Here is a 23,105-nt window from a genome sequence, read left to right as displayed (position 1 = left end):
TTACCCTCATGCTGTTCTAATGCTAGTGAGTGAGTTCTCACGAGATCTGATGGTTTTATAAGGGGCTTTTACCCCTGCTTCACTCTGCACTTCTCCTTGCTGCTGCCATGTGAAGAAGAATGTGTTTCCTTCCCCTTCCACCATGATTGTAAGTTTCCTGAGGCCTCCCAGCCATGCTGAACTGTGAGTCAATTAAACTTCTTTCCTTTATAAATTACCTAGTCTCAGGTATATCTTTAATAGCAGCATGAGAATGGACTAATACTCTCTCTGTCTCTCTCTCTCTATCTATATATGTGTATGTGTGTATATATATCTAATATATATAATTTTATATAAATTATATATATATCTAATATATATATAAATTTTATATAAGATATATATAATTTTATTATATATACATTTTATTATATAAAATGTATATATATATATGTAAAAAATCTTGCTCTGTTGCCCAAGCTGGAGTGCAGCAGTGCAATCACGGCTCATTGCAGCTTCAACCTCCTTGGGCTCAGGTGATTCTACCACCTCAGTCTCCTGAGTAGCTGGGATTACAGGCATACGCCACCACACCTGGCTACTTTTTTGTATTTTATTGTAGAGACAGGATTTTGCCATGTTACCCAGGCTGGTCTTGAACTTGTGAGCTCAAGTGATCCTGCCACCTCAGCCTCCCAAAATGCTGGGATTACAGGCATGAGACACCATGCCCGGCCCATGCTCAGTTTTCACGTCTATTGTTAAACAGTTACCCAGAGCAGATGTACCTGTTTATATCTCAGCAGTCATATGACAATTCCTGTTGCCACATGCAGAGCGTTTTACGGTTACAAGTTCCTGGACTCTTCCTAGAACCTATAAACTTGGATTCCCTTAGAGGTTAGGACTTGGGAAACTGTATTTTCCTATCAAACCTCAGTGGTTTTGCAGATAAACTGAATATGACAGTCTCAAATCACCCAACAGCAGTCTAAAATATGCTAATTACCCACCAAAATAAAATAAAAAGTTCACCTTAATGAACTTACCTGGAATTTTATAACCTGGAGAGGAGATGTATGTCTGTGTTTTATGCTTCATTTAGTATTCTTAAGCTGACACATATTGAGGAAGGTGTATCACAGTTTGTCAGTGTTAGGTCTTCCGAATGGCTTCATCAGGCCGCAAACTAGTATTTTAAGGGGCACTGGGAGGGTCCCCCCACTTCCTGCTCCCTAATTTAGCTTCATAGCACAGGAGATTCTTTCCTTTGGATTAGCCCAGACTCTCTGAGCTCTTAAAGTGTAAACACCTTTTCAAAGGATAGCCTGTGATATCACGAACACAGGTGTTTGAAACAATTTATAAAACAGCTGTTCTTAACCCCTTAGGGCAATTGTGTGTTTGTTGAGAGTGGGAGAGGGAGGGAGGTTATTTTTGCTTGTTACAATGAGGGAGATGCTGCTGGCATTAGAGGCAGGGATTAGGGACACCAAACAGGCTACCTTGAAATAAGCAGCCCTGCGTGGCAAAAGTCTGTCCTTTCCCAAATGCAATCAGTGCCTTCCCTAAGAAACTTCGATCTTCCTCTGGTGGTGGAAGGGAATAGCTAGTTGCTAGATTCTGAGCTGTGGAGCCGCGGAGCTGGGGCCCAAACTTGATTTTACCATTTAGTAGCTGCACGACAAGTAACAACTTCTTCAACTTCTCTGTGCCTCAGTTTCTTCATCTGTAAAGTGGGGGAAATAATACAGCTTACCTCCTAGGATGATTATGAAGACTAAAGCAGTGATAACACAGGTAGAGATCTTAGCAGTATAAATAAATGTTAGCCCTATCATTATTATTATTATTACCAGCCTGTAAGTATAAAAGAATATGGTCCAAGATGACAGTGAGGGGAAAAAAGAGAAGAAAGATGACTTAGAGTCCTCTTAATCAAAGTTTAATTTTCAAAAAGCTAAAGATATGTTTTTTATACAAATATATAGTGATCATGTGTCGGATTTATTTGACTCATTAATGAACTAGCAGACTCACTGGCTTAAATCAGGATGTGAGAGTATGAAGTGTATATATATATATAGTCAGTGAAAAAATATTGGACTAAAATTGCAAAGTTAAATACTTGTTATTGTCCAATAGATACCTGGTTAATGTCCTATAGAACACTAAACCATAATGCTTAGGTTATCTATCCCACTGGGCAGAAATCATATGTGTCACTATGGATAAAAGTTATTTGCAAACTTATCTATATTTGAACTTTTCAGAACCTTGGCTTCAATCAAGAAAAAGCAGGAAGTCAAAGCTACTTTTCTCCCGGAGCTGTGGTTCTCAAATTTCAGGGAGCATCAGAACCCCCTGGAAGGCTTGTTAAACAGTTTGTTGGGCCCCTCCTACAGAATTTCTGATTAAGTAGGTCTGAGATGGGGGCCCAAGAATTTGCATTTCCGGCAAATTCCCAGGGGATGCTGATGCTGTTGGTACAGGGACCACACTTTGAAAACCACTGTCCCAGAGCAGTGGATAATCCTTAGGCAGGATTGTTCTTGTATGATTTTTAAAAGAGCAAACAGTAATCGCCTTATATCTAAGTTGTTGATCATTTTCCTATATGCCTCGCCACCTCCAAGATGCAATTTATTCCTTGACTGATTGGCCTGTTTGGGGTAAGGTGGGGGATTTTGGTATCCCCACTTCTCAGCAACCCCAGTGCTCTGATTTCTATGATAGTCTTGGATAAAGGGGTAATTAGTTGAGACATTTCTGTTTTCATACGTTTTCAGTGTATTTTTAATGCAACAAAACAGCTGGTTTTAGCAGATATTAGTCCTTAGGCAAAAGAAAAAGAAAAAAGGAACATTTAAGCCTCTGAATGGGCTTCTCTATAAAACTGACTTCCTGAAACACAGGCTCCCAGCTCACCCATCCCCTCGTGGAAGTCGTGACCAGGTTATCCTGATTCTCTGATGAAATATTAAAAATTGGTTTGTTTCTCTGTTTCTCTTTCTGAGCCCCAAGAGAAGCAGGCAGGCTGGGAAACCGAAATAGACCTAGAAGCTGAGTCGGGGCCACTGACATCCCAAGGAGGCAGCCTAGGATCATTAACTCTCTTTTGAAAATGTAGATGAAACACAAAGTCCTGTGACCATAAAGGAAGTCTTTTCTTCTTAGTTTTCTGAACAAAAATCATTTCAGTGTCTAAAGCTTTTTAAAAGATTTTTCCCATTGCCTTATCTTTAAATACCTTCCTGCTGCAAGTGACCTGTTAATTTTCCACAGTGTCTATTTCTCCCCATAACTAGAAAGCCTGCTTTCCTCCTGTACCTCTTCCCAGAGATATTTTCCTCTAAATTTATGGTTCCCGTCATAGTGGGCCCAGTGCTCACCTTTATAACATATTTCGTAATGTATGTTTTATCATCGTGATAGAATTAACAGCTAATAAGACCTACCTATACATACAATTTCAGGGAAGTGTATGTGTGTACATTTGCCCTGAGTGTAATGTATAGGAGAAATAAAACGAAATGGATTTCTAGTTTTACATATATAAATTTTGAGACAGAGTCTTGCCCTTGTTGCCCAGGCCAGAGTGCAGTGGCGCAGTCTTGGCTCACTGCAACCTCCACCTCACAGGTTCAAGCAATTCTCCTGCCTCACCCTCCTGAGTAGCTGGGATTACAGGCACCTGCCACCATGCCTGGCTAAGTTTTTGTATTTTTAGTGGAGACAGGGTTTCACCATGTTGGCTAGGCTGGTCTCGAACTGCTGACCTTAGGTGATCCACCGGCCTTGGCCTCCCAAAGTGCTGGGATTACAGGCATGAGCCACTGCACCCGGCCTCTAGTAAAATATATATGTCACTGAACAAATGTTCCTGTAAAACTGCGATAGAAGATAAAAAGCAGTATTCCCGCTGACACCCATCCATAACACTGGAAAAACAAGACAACAGCTATGAATGCAGAAGGATCCAGATGTGTAGCAGTGGCCACTCAGCACCACTGGCATTTCTCTAGGTGATGGGATTTTGCAAAATGGTGAATAGTGCTTCTTAAAAGTTTAAAACAGAGAAATGCAGTCCCCTCAATTTATATTTACATGGTAGTTACATTCCTGGAAAATCCAGGATTTGTTCAAGTCTTGCAAAAAATACTTTTTACAATATATAAACCAGAGTTAAGTTCTAGCAGTTAATTTCAAACAGGTTTTTCACCTACATGAATGTCAGTTACAACATTGTAGACTTGTGTGGGACTTGGGACAAGGCTTTATTGCTTACTGCAGGCCATATAGCATCCTCGTCACCCCAATCACCAGTAGAGTTTCCCCACAGTTTGGTATTTGATACCTTTCTAGGTTTCCAGAATGCTCATTCATGCTATAGATGGGGAGTGGATGGGGGTAGAGAACAAAAATAGAGGTGGAGGTCATTGAGCTGCCATAGTCATTGAGGTGAGATGTAATGATGGCTGGAACAAGGATAGGAACCACAGAGGATTAGGGAGAATACATAGATCCTGGAAGTAGCACCTAGAGATGTCAGGGATACCTTTCAGGTTCTACCTGGAGTAACTGGGTGACCCCTTTTATTGCTATGGGGAAGACTGGAGGAAAATCAGGTATGGGCAGAAACATCAATAAATCAACCTTAGACATATTAAGTTTGAGATGCCTGTAAGAGATCAAAGTAGAAATGTCCAAAATGTACTTGGATTTGTGAGTCTGGGCTTAGAAAGTAGATATAGACATAGACATAGAGACCCAATGTGAAGCTTTAGGAATGGATGAGGTCTCTGAGAAAGAGGGTACAGAGGGCTAGAAGAAGAAGGCAGGCCTGAGGCCCTATGGAATCCTGGCATCTAGAGGTCAGGCAGGGTGAGAGAGCCCACTGGTCCTCCCCACTGCCATTTATATACATCACATCTCCCGACTCAGTGGTAAAGTCTTGGATGCAGGTCTGTGAGGAATACATCATTGTGGCTTGTCAAGGACCAGTGTTTTCTCCTGGCAGATGGTAAGGGCTCAATGCGTACTGGTTGATTGGCTGTCTGGAGTTGCATGTTGATAACATTTAGCATTTTTGCATTGTATTTGAAAACAAGATAAAGCCAATCTGTGTGTGCCATTTGTTTCCCCAGCCCTGATGACATTCAGAAATCCTGAGTAAGAAGCTGGTAGACTGGGACTCAGTTGGAGTTCTTCCAAATTGAGATGCCAGAGGGAGCAGTGGCTGGGGTCACTGGGCACTGGCTGGCATGAAAAGCCCATAATTAACTTGTTTTGTTTCATACCTCATGGGGAGGAAATGCTGTCTATTTTAATTTCATGAGCCTGCAACATTGTAAGGTTTCAAAAAGGAAAAGAAATCTTTTATTCTGGGGCCTCAAAGGTCTAGGTCGCTAACTTAATGGGGTATTATGAGATTCTACTATAGCAAATGACTAAGTCAACTATTGTCACAATGCTACTGCATAATAAACCCTTCCAAAATTTGGTGACCTATAGGAATGAATATTTATTCTTGCTCAGGTGTCTGTGGGTTGCTTGATCAAGGCTGTGTTCTTTTGGCCTTGGCTCCAAGCTGCTTTCTTTTTGAACCAGCAGCTACTTGGAAGTGTATATGTCACAGCAATGGCAAAAATCCAGAAACAGAAGGCTAACTGCACTGGCCTCTGCCTGTGTTCCATCTGCCCAAGTCCTACTAGCCAAAACAGGGCACACGGCTAAGCCCAAGGTCAAAGGGTGGGAAAATACCCTCCTCTTCAAGTGGAGGGACAGCAAAGTCACATGGACAGAGGGAATGGTGATGAACTGAGAACCATAGTGTAATCTACAAAAGAAGGCATAACACATTCTCATGCCTACCAGGACCAAGCAAAGCATGATACACAATAAAGATGCTGGATCATATTGATGCAGAGATATTTTGAGTTCATAAAAATACAGGCATGTTTATCACAATCACGAGACTTATAAAATGTACCCCATTTTCTGGAAATATTTGGCCCACAATCTTACATTTTCCCACTTCTGATGAAGACATGGATGCAGAGAATGACCTCTCTACCTTAAGAATAGTAAGAGTATTGGCAATGGGCAGAGCTAGAGAGGCAATAAGGAGTAGCGAGAGGGGTGGCAAAGCAGAAACCAAAACACCTTGTCTGAAAGGTACAGCTATCCCTTGATTTCAGCCCATTCTTGTCAGATGATATATTAGTCCATTCTCACACTGCTATAAAGAACTCCCTAAAACTGGGTAATTTATAAATAAAAGACGTTTAATTGACTTGCAGTTTCACAGGCTGCACAGAAAGCATGACTGAGAGGCCACAGGAAACTTACAATCAGGGCAGAAGGTGAAGGGGAAGCAGGCACATCTCCATGGCAGGAGCAGGAGGAAGAGAGAGTGAAAGTGGAAGTGCTGTACACTTTTAAATAACCAGATCTTGTGAGGACTGTATCCTGAGACAGTACTAGGAGATAGGGCTAAACTATTAGAAACCACCTCTATGATCCAATCATCTCCTACCAGACCCTACCTCCAATACACGGGATTACAATTCAACATGAGATCTGGGTGGGGACAGAGAGTCAAACCATATCATTCCACCCCTGGCTTCTCCCATATCTCATGTCCTTCTCACATTTCAAAGCACAAGTATGCCTTCCCGAAAGTTCCCCAAAGACTTAACTCATTTCAGCATTAACTCAAAAGTCCAAGTCCAGCATCTCGTCTGAGACAAGGCAAGGTGGAAGGGACTTTGACTACATGTCTTACATCTTCTCACAGCTCCACTAGGCAGTTCCCCAGTGGGGACTCTGTGTGAGGAATCCAACCCCACAATTTCCTTCCTCATTGCCCTAGTAGAAGTTCTCATGAAGGCTACACCCCTGCAGCAGACGTCTGCCTGGACATCTAGGCATTTCCATACATCCTCTGAAATCTAGGTAGAGGCTCCCAAGCTTCAACTCTTGCCCTCTGCACACTCAAAGGCTTAACACCACATGGAAGTTGCAAAGGCTTAGGGCTTGTAGCCTCTGGAGCAGCAGCCTGAGCTGTACCTTGGCTCCTTTTAGCCGTGGCTGGACCTGAAGTGGTCATAATGCAGGATACCATGTCCTGAGGCTACCCACAGTAGCAGGGCCCTGGTCTTGCCCCAGGAAACCATGTCTTCTCCCAGGCCTCCAGGCCTGTGATGGGAAGGGCTGCCTCAAAGGTCTCTGACATGCCCTGGAGGCATTTCCCCTATTGTCTTGGCTATTAACATTCAGCATCTTATATGGTACTTTTCTCCCATAGCCAGGATTCATGGGTCCAGGAATCAAGGGGTACAAATGGAAGTGGCCCCACTCACCATCACCCCAAGGAACCCACTAGCAAAATTTTAGCTTCTTGTTCCCACGACATTATGTTCTGCTGGCCTAGAGGTCTTAGTTCCAGAGGGAGGAATGCTGCCACCAGGAGACACAACAATGATTCCATTAAACTGGAGGTTAAGATTGCCACCTAGCAATCTTAGGCGTTTAATGGAGTCATTGTGTCTCCTGGTGCATAATTCTCAGCAAACTATCGCAAGGACAAAAAACCAAACACCACATGTTCTCACTCATAGGTGGGAATTGAACAATGAGAACACATGGACACAGGAAGGGGAACATCACACACCGGGGCCTGTTGTGGGGTGGGGGGAGGGGGAAGGGATAGCATTAGGAGATATACCTAATGTTAAATGATGAGTTAATGGGTGCAGCACACCAACATGGTACATGTATACATATGTAACAAACCTGCACGTTGTGCACATGTACCCTAAAACTTAAAGTATTAAAAAAAAAAAAAAAAGATTGCCGCCTAGCCACTTGGGGATCTTCCTGCCTCCAAGTCAACAGGCTAAGAGGCAACTTACAGTGTTGGCTGGGGTAACTGACCTGGACTATCAAGATGAAATCTGATGACTACACTACTCCTGGTACCAATCTTCTGTATTAATCCCTTCTCACACTGCTATTAGTCTATTCTCACACTGGTATAAAGAACTACTCATATCAAATAGGAACACAGGTTCAGCATAACCTGGACTTTGAGACGTCAATAGAGGCTAAAAATTCCAATTTTTATGTGAAATTTTCTAACTTTAAAATGTCGAACAAACAAAATCCATTGACAGGTAGGAAATGAACTATAGGCCAGCCACCACAGTATGTCTGTTCTCTAAGTTTGGATTTCTGAGGTTGGCAGAACTTTTTTTTTCTACTCCCAAGTGGCCCCCAAAGGGGCAGTGGTTTCTGGATATGTCTTTGAGATGCTAACAGCCAGTTTCCTTATGAGGAGTGAGGTCAATAAATTCAAAGATGTTAGAATGCTTTCCTCCTAATTCTCCTGCTTCCATAAAAATCCAATTCGATTTAAACTGCAAGGCATAGTGAGTTGTAATTACTATATTTATAAAAATTATATATAATTAGAGCAGGGTTTCAGGAACCAGGCCAATTCTCTCCCAGAATGTACATTGAAAAGCACATGTTAAAGAACAAAAGATTCTCTTGGGTAGGGCTATCATGTGATATCTCCCAGGCCATTTTGGTCACTTGTTTTTAGTGGGCTAAGTATAAGTTCTTCCTGAGCTCTTTGGACTCAAACGACTATAAGAACATTAAAATTTCTCTTTGGAGATTATAGGTAAAATAATTGTATTTCTTGAACAAAAAGTCAGGGCATGTGGTTTGCTGAGAATCTGCATGCCCGTTACACATCCAGAAGGCAGTGTGAGGTTGGAGACTGACGAAGGTGGATTTGGAAATGAGAGGGAGACAGAAATGATTGCTGGTGGTGGGACGGCCAGGTTTCTCCTGAGTCCCCAGGTCCTCTCCAGGTATGTGACCTCTTTGAGAGAGGCAGGGAACAAAGCCCTGCTAGTGGAGGGATCAGGTGGCTTTGGTTTCCAGTTCCTCTCTGGTAACTCAGTTGCCAGGTGAGATGCAAGGGACCAGATACCTAAAAGGCCACCTTCTTCTCAAACCCAAATCTCAGGGTTTATCAGTTTCCATGCAAGAGGGAGCCCACAGAACTTTCACCCAGGCCAGCATATCTGGAGCCAGAAATCATACTTCCTGAAGCTGAGCCTGCTCAAGGCTTCAAATGAGACCCTGCCTGCAGCCAGCTGTGTATCTCACCTATCTACCCTGGCCCCGGCAATCCATAGGTTGGCTTGCTAGTCCCTGGACAGAAGGTGGCCTCACATGCTTTGAGACCTTTGCATGGTTTGTGTCCTCTGCCGGGGATGCCATCACCTCGTTTGCCCATTTATCAAGACCCAGTCATCACATTCTTATCTGGGGTACTTTCTCTGATGCCCACCCCATGCAGAATCCAGCACTCACTCTTCTGTGTGTATACAACATGGCACCTCTCGCGGGATGTTGCAATAACTTTTTGAAGGTCAGAGGCTCCAAACAGCAATGGCTTGAGCCAGGTACATTCATTTTCTCTCAAATCACAGGAGTAGGTAGTCCAGGGTTGGTCTGGAGTCCTTAGTGCCAAGGAAACAGGCACTTGCTAGTCCATTGCTCCACCATTCCTAGGGGTTGCCCTTATCTGTATGGATCCAGACACCGTTGCCAAGTCAGAAACTCCAGCCAGTGGGATGGGGAAAGGGGGGAAAAAGAGGGCTTGCCTCTTTCCTTTAAGGACACGGCAGGAAGCTGTACTCATTCATTCATTCAACATATATTCATGGGGTATTTTTCACATGCTAGAAACTTTTTTAGATACTGGGGATGTGACAATGAACAGGACTTACAAAAATCCCTGCCACTGTGGAGTGTCCTATGGGAGGTGAGGGGACCGAGAGACGTTAATCAAATAGGGAAATACAACGTGTATTCCAGGTGGTGTGAAACTGCCAAAAAAGAGGAAACTTACATCTTAGGGAACTTCCAGTGCAGGGAGGGTACTCGGGCTGTGGAGGGACTTTTTGCATTTAATTAAAGAGTATGGATTGTCATTGCTGGTTAGCAGGAGGGTGCGAGGTTTAGCGAGGGTGTGACTGACAACCCAGGAGCTCCATGCTCCATCCGTCCTGCAGGTGGCGCGCCTGAGCCCATGCACCGCAGCCTCTACGGAAGGTGAAGCACGCTGTCGCACTGGGGGCCTGCCTGGGGCTCTGAAAGCCCATTGGGCTGTTCTCTTTGGGGTCGGTCCTCTTGGTGGCATGGACCCATCTCCCCCAGCCCCCACCCAAAGCCTAGGTAGTTCTTGTGGAAGGTGCATTTCATCTTCAACAAGAGAAGATCCGTTTTTCCCGAAGTCTCTATTTCATCTATTTTTCAGGAGCAGAGGCTCATTTCTCCTTCCTTGGATTTAAGACACTCTTGTCACTTCTTTTTTATTGCTTCATTTGAAATTGCAGACAGTTCCGACTTTTTGTTTTTGTGTTCCCAGGTTTTACAGAACACTCTCTGGCTGCATTACAAAGCTCTCCCAGTTTCTCTCTCCCACCACCAGCCCCGCTGCCCCACGACACCGCCTGCCCTCGACTATAAAATGGCAATCATAATCCATACCACGTGATGCCCAAACAAGATAATGTCTACAATAAGTAAGGTTGCCAGACTCGGCAAATCAAAATACAGGACACCTGGGTTTAAGGTGTCTAATAACGATTTTTTAAAGTGTATGTCCCAAATATTGCATGGGACATACTTACTCTAAAAAAAATTATGAATTATTGTATGAAATTCAAATTTAACTGGGTACCCTGTATTTAATCTGGCGATTCGAACATAAGGAGCTTAACACAGGGCATGGCCTGAGGTCACAGTAAGTGCCAGGGACAATGATGAGGGTGACAATGACTTTAATTCTGATGAATGCCCACCCCAGGATGGAAGCAGGGGTGCATATTCATAAGAAGGGCTTTCTAGAGCAGTGGAGGCCTAGGCTAGTCTTGAAGGACTCCAATCATGTGTTCAACAAATATTTATTGAGCACTTATTAAGTGCGGGGCTCTGTCCCAGGTGCTAGGGATGCAGCCGTGAACAAAACAGATAAAAATCACTGCCCTCGTGGGCTTGATTTATTAGTGGGGGAGACAGTATTTACTCTTTATTTAAAGAAGATAAGCAAAAAGAAGTATTTACTCTTTAAAGAAGATAAGCAAAATCTATAGAGTGTCAAATGATGCTAGGGAGAAAACAGAACATGAAGTGTTGAGATGAGGTGAAGTTTTGGAGTGGGTGGGAAAGACAAACTTACTGAGAAGTTGACTGAAGTAACAATGTGAAGGAAGGAGAAGAGCTGTGAGATATTTAGGGGAAGCTCATTTCAGAAAAGGGAGGTAGCAAGTGCAAGGGTCCTGCAGTGGAGGGCACCTGAACGTGCAAGAAACAGCGAGGATGCCTGGGTAGCGGGAGCTGAGGGAGCAAGGGATGGGAGGGGAGAAGGGGGCTGGGTCTCACAGGGTCTTGGGGCACCAGAAGGACATTGAGTGAGAGAGAGCCACTGTGGGGCTCTGATATAATCTGACCTACGTTCCAATTGGATGTCCCTGGCTGCTTGTGGAGGATAAACTGCAAGGCAGAAGCAGAGAGACCCGTGAGGAGGTGACTGCAACAATCCGGGTGAGACAGGATGGTGGTTGGGACCAGGGAGGAAGGTGGTGAATACATTTTGAAGGGAGTGCTGATAGGATTTGCTGCTGGTTCCAATTTGGAGAGGAAGGGAGAGAGAGAGAGAGCCAGGGGGAGGAGGTGAGGACACTGCTAATGCCGACTTAAAGCGAGTTAACCAGATGGAGAGAGGGAAAAGAAGCAATAGTTGAGGCAATCCCATCAATGATTGCTTCAGCCAGGAAGTGTCTTGCAGCGAGGATGTGACTTCCAACCCGCGAGGGACAACCTGTTTCTCCACCCTCCCAGCTGCACTGTGGACACGCCTGTCATGAATCCTGCCTCATGACAGCAATCTTTGCTGCCCTGGTCGCTTGCAGCAAGAGACTGCTTGGCCCCTGTGCTGAGAGAGGTCATGTTTCAGAGCACCCTTGCCCGGGGCAGAGAAGCCTCCCCTGCCCTCAGGAGGCCCAGGAAGATTTCCCAGGCTGCCTGAGTCTAGCCATTGCTCCCATGATCCATGGCCCATTAACAAACCACTCCAAAATGTAGTGGCTTAAATAGCAACCATCATTTACTTGGCTTACAAATAGGCCATTTGGGCCAGGTTCCGTGGGGGAAGGCTCATCTCTGTCCTCACAGCATCAGCCAGGGGGGCTTTTCTGGGGAAGGGAGGGTCTGCTGTCAAAATCTGGCAGACAGGTTGGTGCTGGCTATTGCCAGGGATGTCGACTAAGAGCCTTTGGTTTCAAATCCCAGCTCCAGCAAGTGAAGCTGTGTGATCTTGAAAAAGTCCCTCAACCTCTCTGTGCCTCAGTTCTCTCATCTGTAAAGTGGGGGTTGTCATAGCACCTATCTTATAGGGAATTAATTCATAGAGATAATACATTCAAGGGATATAAGGCAGTGTCTGGGACATGGTGCTCAGTAAGTATTAATGATCAGTATTAGTATTGTGATTTTTTCATCGTAACAAGGAAAAACTCACAATCCAGTAATTAACAATTTGTGCATGCTTCCCTGTCTTCATGTCTCCATGAGTAGAGTTTTAAAGGAGGTTTTAAAAAAAAGTAGCTCACTAGTAAAACTAGCTAATATATGTTAATCATAGAAATTTAGAAATAGAAGAAGAAAATTACCCTAGGTAATTACTGTTGCTATCTTGGGACCATTTCTTTCCAGCAGTGGTTCTCTTTTGTTTCATTCTCCCTTATTTTAGAGCAGGGTTAGGAGAATAAAGAAAGAGGAGGGGGTAAGTGTATGAACAAACATGCCAAGCAGAGTCAGGAGCAGAAATTTCAATACATTCCAATCCATCCGGGACAGAAATGACTTGTTCTAAGGTTTGAAATGACCCCATTCTCTCAGGTGAGAATGAGCATAACTCCAGGGGTCCCGTGATGCATGAAGTTCACCATCTTCAGCAAGAATGCGGTGTGGATTCACAGCGGGAGTGTGTTCGCCTGTGTATTTTACATTTCAAACATTTGTCACTCAAGAGCATTGTCCAACAGACCCCTTCAGGGAACCAGGCCAGGAAACGCTGAGTTCAGAGAGGGGCTTTGATATCTGAGAATGCAGTGAAAGAGATGTTTTTGATAGAATGATTCTCAGCTGCTGAATAAGAAATAGTTCTCATCCATAATGCATGGCCCTTTAGAAGACAGAGAGAAAAGTCAGTCTAAATGTGGCATAGACTGGAAAAAGATGAGGAGTGATTTAGCATGCCATTCAGAAGAGGCCGAGTCCTTTTCTCAGCTAATTCATGCTTCCCCCAGGCTGACTGAGGAAGGCCCCCTCACTGGGGGCTTGCGTGGCGTCTGTTGGTGTCAGGAAGAGGTGCAAAGGAAAGTGTTAAGTGGCAAGGAGGACGGACCTAACAAAAGATAGATGGAGACCAAACACTTGCGGAGGATGTTTTCTGACTCAAAGATGATTTTCCTAAATATTCTAGATCCTTTTGGGGTTTTTATTTTGGGATCCTGATTTTGGCTGTAGTGTTCATCAATGGAAGCACAACTAAGAAAAGTGGTGAGGGGCAGTATATGGGTTTGGAGGCCTTGTCTGAGTGACATTCCTGTTGGCCTAGTGGTCTTCTACATGGCACTCAGCCACAGGATGGAGCCTGTTTAATACATCAGGTGATGTTTCTAGAGCCTGGACCAGCCCTTTGTTGTTACCATTTGTTTGCTCAAGCATGTTGTCACCAGAGGACTTCCCAGGGCCCTCAGCCTCCAAAACAGGTTAGTTTTGGAAACACTGTGGGAAAATATTTGTAGTGGGTCGAATAGTGTCCTTCCAAAAGATATGTCCAAGTCCTAACCCCAGGCCTCTGTGAATGTGACCTTCATGGAAATAGGGTCTTTGCAGAGGTAATTATGGTAAGGACTGAGATAATGTCTGATATGGTTTGGCCATGTACCCACCTAAGTCTCAAATTATAGCTCCCATAATTCCCGCATGTCGTGGGAGGACTGGTAGGAGGTAATTAAATCATGGGGGTGGGTCTTTCCCATGCTATTCTCGTGAGGGTAAGTCTCACGAGATCTGGTGGTTTTATAAAGGGGAGTTCCCCTGCACAAGCTCTATCTTGCCTGCCACCATATAAGACATGCCTTTCACCATGATTGTGAGGCCTCCCTAGCCACAAGGAACTGCAAGTCCATTAAACCTCTTATTCTTTATAAATTACCCAGTCGTGGGTATGTCTTTATCGGCAGTGTGGAAACAGACTAATACTTCCTGGAGTTAGGGTGGGCCCTAAATCTAGTGACCGGCATCCTTAATAAGAAGACAAGAGGACACAGAGAGAGAAACACAGGGCAGAAGCTGTGTGAAGACAGAGGCAGAGCCTGGAGAGAGGCTGCCACAAGCCAAGGATTGCTGAAAGCCACCAGGAGCTGGAAGGGGCAAGGAAGGATCCTCCCCTGGAGTCTGGAGGGAGCGTGGCCCTGCTGGCACCTTGATTGCAGATGTCTAGCCTTCAGAGCTGTGAGAGAGTAAATTAAATTTCTGATATTTTAAATCACTGCAAGTTTGTTATGATGGCCTTAAGAAATGAATCCAGTGTTTTAGGCCTAAATCTCTCTGGTCTCATTTTGTCCCATTCCCTTGTCGCTTTTATGCATCAACCAAAATGGATGGATTTCTGGCATTTTCCAGTTCTTTTTTTTTTCTTTTTTTGAGACGGAGTTTCACTCTTATCGCCCAGGCTGCAGTGCAGTGGCATGACCTCAGCTCACTGTAACCTCCACCCCTGGGTTCAAGCCATTCTCCTGCCACAGCCTCTCGAGTAGCTGGGATTATAAGCGCACACCACCATGCCCAGCTAATTTTGTATTTTCAGTAGATATAGGGTTTCACCATGTTGGCCAGGCTGGTCTCGAACTCCTGACCTCAGGTGATCTGCCCACCTTGGCCTCCCAAAATGATGAGATTACAGGCATGAGCCACCATGCCTGGCCTGGCAGTTTCCAGTTCTTTCCCATTTTCTCCCCACTGTGCCTTCCCCCACACTGTCCCTGGCTATTGTTTCCAGCACTGATACCCCACCCCATCTGCCTTTCAGAATTAAGCTCTCCTAGTCAAGACAGCCTTCCTGACACCACCTCCACCCCAGAATATATTCTGTCCCGTGGTTGTACCATGGCCCTACCGAGGCTGGGCATGATTATTTATTTGCGTGACTGACCTGTCCCTCTCATCAGGCCACATGACCCATTCATTCATCAAATTACCACCAGTGGAGGGTGTCCAGGTTCTTGGTGTTTTGAACATAGAATTGGACAAAATGCACAAACAAAGCAAGGAAAGAAAGAAGCAACAAAAGCAGAGATTTATTGAAAACAAAAGTATACTCCGCAGGGTGGCAGTGGGCCAAGCAGCTGCTCAAGGGCCAAGGTACCAAATTTTCTTGGGTCCAAGTACCCCCTAGAGGTTTCCCATTGGCCACTTGGTGCTCACCCTATGTAAATGAAGTGGTGGCTCACAATCTGTCTGATTGCAGAAAGCAACCAATCAGAGGCTGAAGTCAAGTTACAAAGGCCACACTCCTATGCAAATATCTGATTGGTTGCGGAAAGCAGCCAATCAGAGGCTAAAGTGAAGTTACAAAGCTGCACTTCTATGCAAACAAAGACTTGGCGCCCAGTGCCCCACCATCAGTCTGATTGGTTGTAGACAACAACCAATTAAAGGCTTAAGTTACAAAGTTACACTCCTGTGCAAACATCTGATTGGTTGCAAAAAGCAACCAATCAGAGGTATTTTCAGTTTCCCATCTGCCTCACAGACAAAGTGAGGGTTGGCTGGGCGTGGTGGCTCACGCCTGTAATCCCAGCACTTTGGGAGACCGAGGTGGGTGGATCACGAGGTCAGGGGTTCGAGAACAGCCTGGCCAATATGGTGAAACCTCATCTCTACTAAAAATTACAAAATTAGCTGGGTGTGGTGGCTCGTGCCTGTAGTCTCAGCTACTCAGAAGAATCGCGTGTAGCGGGTAGGTGGAGCTTGCAGTAAGCCGAGATTGAGCCACTGGACTCCAGCCTGGGTGACAGAGCGAGACTCCGTCTTAAAAAAAAAAAAAAAAAAAAAAAAAAGATTGGGGTTTGCAAAGGGAGTTGCCTCTGGTCCTTTTGTTATTAGGCGTGGAAAGTTAGGGTTTTCCTTTCTATTTAGTTCTAGGAAGTCAGCATGAAATAGCCTTAGGTTCCCTGCCTCCAGACCCTTTTCTCCTGCCTCAAAATACTTACTGAACACCTATGTATTGCAAGCACTAGCCTAGGCATGGGCCCAAGAAAAGGGAACTTAGTGTGAGAAATCTTCTTTTAAAATAGTATTGGTGTTCTAATAGATATTAACAGCCTATAAGGGATATGGTGGCTTTAAGAATTAGATGGAAAAGCATGTCAGTAGTTTAGAACGGTGCCTGATCCACAGTAAGAACTCAATGAATTCTAGTTGATATTATGGATTCTGTTACTGGGAAGTTATTATTGGAAGAAACAGCATGTGGTCCAAACAGAACATGTCTCTGGGCCAAATCCTGCTATTCTTTTGTAAAGCAAGAGAAGAAGGAAAGTGCTGGCCCTGTGGAAGATTGCATAAGCCTCTTTGCCACTGTCTCCAAGTCTTTGGCTCTGCGTCTGTGTGTTGCATGCAGCCGTGCACACGCACACATGCACCCACGTCCATCCCTGTAGTCCTGTGTCTGCTGTCTCACCCCACACCCTTGGCCATGGCAGCCAGCTCTCCCGGTGGTTCTGGGGCCACAGAGAAAGTTCTCAGAATCCATTTCCTTCCAGGTGTGAGTGGGCAGGAGCAGCAGGCAGGCCACGTGCCCACATTACAAACCTACAGGAAGCCTCTTAATCACCGCGGGCTTGGTCAGTAGACCTTGTTTTTGTTCATCTCTGGTGCATCACCTGCAGTACAGGTGGGTTCCTGGTAGGGGGCTGAGATGATCTCCATTGACTTGCATTCGTGTGACATTGGCTGTGACGTGGGAAAGGAAGGTTCTATTCAAATTCCTTTTCCACTCCTCTCCCTACCTCCCATGACTTCAGGAGTTGGAAAGGCAAAGGTGAGGGAAAGGAAGGTTCTATTCGAATTCCTTTTCCACTCCTCCCCCTACCTCCCATGACTTCAGGAGTTGGAAAGGCAAAGGTGAGGGAAAAAGTATCAGGGAATGAAATACAGTTTAAATAAAGAGTTTGAAGCAGTCCTCGGACAGTATCCCTCTCTATGGCAGATGCACCTGACAGCAATCCCTTAGGCATGCTCTGAGAATGGCGCACCTGGATGTGCGTTCTGAGTTCCCAGCTAAGGAATCCAGGTGTGGCCAACCTGGAGCTCCATTCCTGGTCTATGAGGAACATCTGAGCTCCTCTGTCCCATCCATTGGAACGTGGATAGAGGCCCTGTGTTTTGGGTTGAATGACGATTGCCAAATGGACGTTGTTAGGAGGAGGATGTTAAGTGAAAATGCTGTATCAACCACATGCCTTTTGCAAGCAGTTGCGGCTTTTCTGCCCAGGCTGCTGCCACTGGACTGGGGGTTCTGCTGTCCAGCCCACCACGACTAGACTCTCTTCCCTGTACATAAGCCCCCAGTGAAAATCCATGGCTCCTTCGCTGGCTCTGGGTCTCTTCTTTGGTCTCTCGAACCTGGTGCCATCCCCTTTAGAGTGGATGGGGGCTCAGCACAACAGTCTTCCCTGGGAGGAACAGGTAGGAACCCTTGGTGAGCTGGCCTCATCTAGAGGAGGGATCTGATGGTTGCATGGCCCACACAAAGGTTTCATTAGGCTCATAAGATGATTTGAAAGTTCTGAGTCAGTTGTCAGTGTTTTGAAATAGGCAGATTCACAAGAAGATGCTTGTCCTGGCTTTTGCAAACATAGAGAGCTCTGGTCACACCAGGCTTGGCTCCCACCAGAACTTGATGGGTCACAGTGAGCCTCCATAATCTTTTATTTTTAAAATTTTATTATATGTAATATATATGTATACATTTATATTAAAATGTAAAATTATATGAAAATAGATAAATTATATGATAGATACAATTTTTATATATAAGTTATAATTAATATATAAATTATAATATAAAATATACTTATATATAATATATTGATATCTATTATATATAATATATAAATTTTCTATATAATATAAATTATATATAAATAATGATATATTAATATATAGTATATTCATATTAATAATACACAATATGAATTTATATAATATATAATATATAATTATATCTATATTGTATTTATATAATATATAACATATGTTTATATATACATATATGTGTTATATATAATATATAGTAACATTTACATATAATCAATATGTAATACTATACTAACTATATATAATATATAATATATCGATATGTGATATTAGTGTATTAATATAATGTAATATTTATTACATATTACATAATATATAATATATAAATTAGTAATATATAATATATAATATTTATCATATATAAATGTGTGTTATATATTACTAATGCATGTTATCAATATATAATATATATTTAAAAATTTATCTTACATATAATGAATATGATATAATTATATAAATTATTTATTATATGTAATTAACGTACATTATATATTTTTCTATAAATAATTATACTTATATATAACATATATTAATTATATATTATATAAAATATATTTATATATAAATTGTGTGTGTGTGTGTGTGTGTGTATAGTGGTGAATTGTGTAATGGTGATGTCTGAGATTTGAGTACACCCATCACTTGTGTAGTGTACATTGTACCCAATATGTAGTTTTTTTATCCTTCACCCGCTCCCACTCTCCCCCTCTGAGTCTCTAAAGTTCATTATACCACTTTGTATGCCTTTGTGTATTCATAGCTTAGCTCCCACCTATAACTGAGAGCATATGGAATTTGGTTTTTTTTATTCCTGAGTTACTTCACTTAGAATAATGGCCTCTAGCTCATCCACGTTCCTGCAAAAGACAATCTTTCATTCTTTTTTTATGGCTGTATAGTATTCCGTGGTGTATATATACCACATTTTCTTATCCATTCATTGGCTGATGGGCACTTAGGTTGGTTTCATATCTTTGCAATTCTGCATTGTACCTTTTTTGCCCTTTTAGATGGGACAATGCCCTCCCACTGGTCACTGTCACTGCTCCTCCCTGCCCAGCTCTCTCATTCCCCCTCCTCCGTGTCCCTTCAGGTCTCTGGGTTTGCGTGCAGCTTCTGTGGCTCCCAGGGCACAGTGCATCACGGCTGTGCTCAGTCATCTTTGCTGACAAACAGAGGGCAAAGGGCTGAAGAGAATATTAAAATCCTATCATGTGGGCCAGGCGTGGTGGCTTATGCCTGTAATCCCAGCAATTTGGGAGGCTGTGGCAGGTGGATCACGAGGTCAGGAGTTCAAGACAAGCCTGCCAATATAGTGAAACCCCGTCTCTACTAAAAATACAGAAATCAGCTGGGTGCGGTGGCACGTGCCTGTAGTCCCAGCTACTCGGGAGGCTGAGGTGGGAGAATCACTTGAACGCAGGAGGCGGAGGCTGCAGTGAGCCGAGACCACACCATTGTACTTCAGCCTGGGTGACAGGGTGAGATTCCGTCTAAAAAAGAAAAAAAAAAAAAATCCTATCGTGGGCAGAATGCTTCTCCTCCCAGACCTCCAAGCCTTGGTGCTCAGTCCCTCTGCAGACCCAAAGGTGAAAGAACCAGGATACATCTGCATCGTGGCATGGCTCATCATCTGCCCAGAGGACTGGCACCCACTGTGTGCCTGTCCCCTGAACTGCCACACCCCCCTTTGGAGTTGGATGGCATAAGGGGTGGACGAGTGTCCTGAGGCTGCTGTAACAAAAGACTACAATCTGTGTGGCTTTAGAACCACAGAAAATCCTTCTCCCACAGTTCTAGAAGCCAAAGCCTGAAACGGAGGTGTCACCAGGGCTGCACTCTCTCTAAAGGCCCTAGTGGAGAGTCCATTCCAGCTCCTGGTGGCTCCCAGGGTTCCTCCACTGTGGCCACAGCGCTCCAATCTCTGCCTCTGTGGGCAGACAGCCTCCTCCTCTTCCCGGTTCATCCTCCACGTGTCTGCCTCCCTCTGCCTCACTCTTATAAGGACACCTGGGATTTCTCTTATGACCCACCTGGATAATCTAGGACCAGCGTCTCCTCTCCAGATCTTTAATTTAATTGCATCGTTTGTTCTATAGGGAGTATTTACTCTTCTGCCATAGGGAGCTTATAGGTTTCAGGGATTAGGGCATATAATTCAGTCAACCATTCAGTCAACCAAACGCGAAGGGAAAGGCTTCGGGACAGTCAGACTTGGGTTCAAATCCCAATTCTGATGATTTCTGGTTGTCTGACCTCAGGCAAATCGCTCTACCGGTTTAAATCCGTCTCAGTGGCATTAAAATGGAATTAAGAAACTAGTTCATGGAGTCGTGATGATTTGATCAGCTAACGTGTGCAGGGCCCGACACTCTGAGTCAATGTTCACATGCTAGCAGAAAAGTAGCAGCCTGCAGACCTTGGCCGAGGCACATTCTGTGGAAAGCTGTGTGCTATGAGCCATGCCTCTCCATCTCCTAGGAAATCAGCCTGGGCTTGTCAACGGCCTTTCCAGGACATGCATGTTTTCTAGGTGCTGGGGGAGTTCCGTGAGAGCAAGCAGGGAGATAAACACGTGCGTGTGTCTCCTCCCTGGTGTTTGCACAGCGTGTGTTGCTTCTGGAATGTGTGCCTGAGCTTTATTCCTGCTTTTGCTTTTTACAGTGGATTGGACAGGTTTGGATGAGGAACAGAAGCACAGAGAGGACAAGTGGCTTGTCCCATGTCACCCTCACAATAAGTATGGAAGACACATACTTCAGTCCCTGAGCCCTGCATGATGCTTGTGCTCATTATACAGCATGATGAAATGGCTTCCATCTTTCCTTGTTGTTTTAGGAGCAATTTGGGGGAGTGGGAGTCTAAAACTTTGCCCATCTCCTGATTGTAATGGAACCAGTTCCAGAGAGGCACATGTGTTGTTTGGAGTCCCTGGGCAAATCAAACCCCATTCCTGCTTATAGAAACCAGCACTCCATTGAAACACAATGACACAGTCTCTCCCCTGAGTGTACCTGAGCAATTCTGGAGGGTGGAGCTGCTGGCAATGACTTCTGGATGCCGGGGAAGTGGTTCCTCATAAGCCTGTTCCTCAACACGCTTTGGGAATGTGATCTACCTGGTTCTCCCAGTATGGGAGGCAGAGGAGAGATGCTGGCTAGGGAATGCCAGGAAAGTCCTTACTGGGCCTTCTGCACTTCTCCTTATGAGACTGGAAGAGTTTCTGAATGGAGGAAAGGAGACTCGATGTATTACCCAGGGTTCTTTGGCTGTGTGCAACAGAAATCACTCTAAGCATAAGGAATGGGAACAGATGAAGGTGCTCAGAGGATTGGGAAAAAAAAATCAGGTCTCACAAGTCCAAGGAGACTCTTGGTAGCAATACTAGCCTGATGGTCTTGTCTGGGCACCAGTGCTGAAATGAACTCCCTCTGTCTTTCATCTGGGTCCTTTTAATAGGATCCCATCATGTTTTGAGCAGTTCTGCACTTTCTGCACAGCAAGCTGTTTTAGGCTCATGTTGTCATTTCCTTGCCCAGCCCTGGGAATTGGTCATTTCTGAAGGAGCCCTGGTTCCTTTTAGTAGGGAGTGGTATTTAGAAACCAAGCTGGAGTGCTAGGTGTGCTCATTACTGCTAGGATGTTCATGCTTCTTCGCCTCTCAGTGAACAGAACATACGTACACGTTCGTGTGTTTGTGTGTGTCTACGCAGACCATAATATGAGTTTACACTGATGTATGGAATTCTGACCTAATACCACAGGGCTCTTTCCTCCCCTTCCACATTCCCCATTGGTATTTCCCTCCTTCTGCCATATAAGGCAAAAGAAATCCTGGGTGTTTGAACCCAGGCTCTCAACACAATCAAAACATATATTCATTTGTTTATTCCTATACCACATACAAAATAATTTTAGAATTGCTATATCCTAACCACTGCAACAATAAACCACTGCAACTCTATGAAACAGAGTTCAGGATTCCTTTGCATTTTTTTTTTTTTTTTGAGATGGAGTCTCACTCTATTGCCCAGGCTGGAGTGCCGTGGCGCAATCTTGGCTCACTGCAAGCTCTGCCTCCCGGGTTCACGCCATTCTCCTGCCTCAGCCTCCCCGAGTAGCTGGGACTACAGGCGCCCGCCACCATGCCCGGCTAATTTTTTGTATGTTTGGTAGAGATGGGTTTTCACCATGTTAGCCAGGATGGTTTTCTCTCCTGACCTCATGTTCTGCCTGCCTCGGCCTCCCAAAGTTGCAGTTCTTTTTCTGTCATCAAACTGAGGGTTGATAGCCCAAGTACTAGGCTTAGAAGTTGTTTGAGTTAGTAACCTCTAGAACATCTGTGTGGTTATGTAATTCATTTGAAATACAGTTAGGTTTCTTCGTTTTTGTTTTTATTCAATTTTAGGCTTTTTTCTATATTGTTGTTGACATAATTTTATTTGTTGAATGCCTAAAACATTAACATGATTCCAGAAGACTAAGCTATGTAAAACAATAGACCCAGTAAGGTGCCACCCCTCCGCTGTCTCCTCTGCCATGTTCTCACCCACCCTCTACAAGTAACCAGCTTCCTTAGTCTTTGGTTATTGTACCTATTCTTCTTCTTTTTTTCCCCCCTAAAATAAGCAAACACATACAAATAATAACAGTGCTTATCTAGGGAGGAGGGTACAACTGATTATTATTTTAAAGGAGAATGAATTAATATAGCAGGTAATTTTTAAAATGAGTGGAGGGAAGGAAGTGGCTGTGGGTTAGATACTCTTTCCTACAGCAGGGAGCAGTCCTCTTTTGGGGCACAGGCCTTGCTGGTCCCCACTGCTGATTCTTACTTCAGCCCACCCTGGTGGGAGTCTAGGGTGCTG

The sequence above is a fragment of the Nomascus leucogenys genome, chromosome 13 (assembly GCF_006542625.1).
Source record: "Nomascus leucogenys isolate Asia chromosome 13, Asia_NLE_v1, whole genome shotgun sequence".
Taxonomy (NCBI): domain Eukaryota; kingdom Metazoa; phylum Chordata; class Mammalia; order Primates; family Hylobatidae; genus Nomascus; species Nomascus leucogenys.
The sequence above is the reverse complement of the archived record's forward strand: the minus strand, read 5'-3'. Positions refer to the sequence as shown.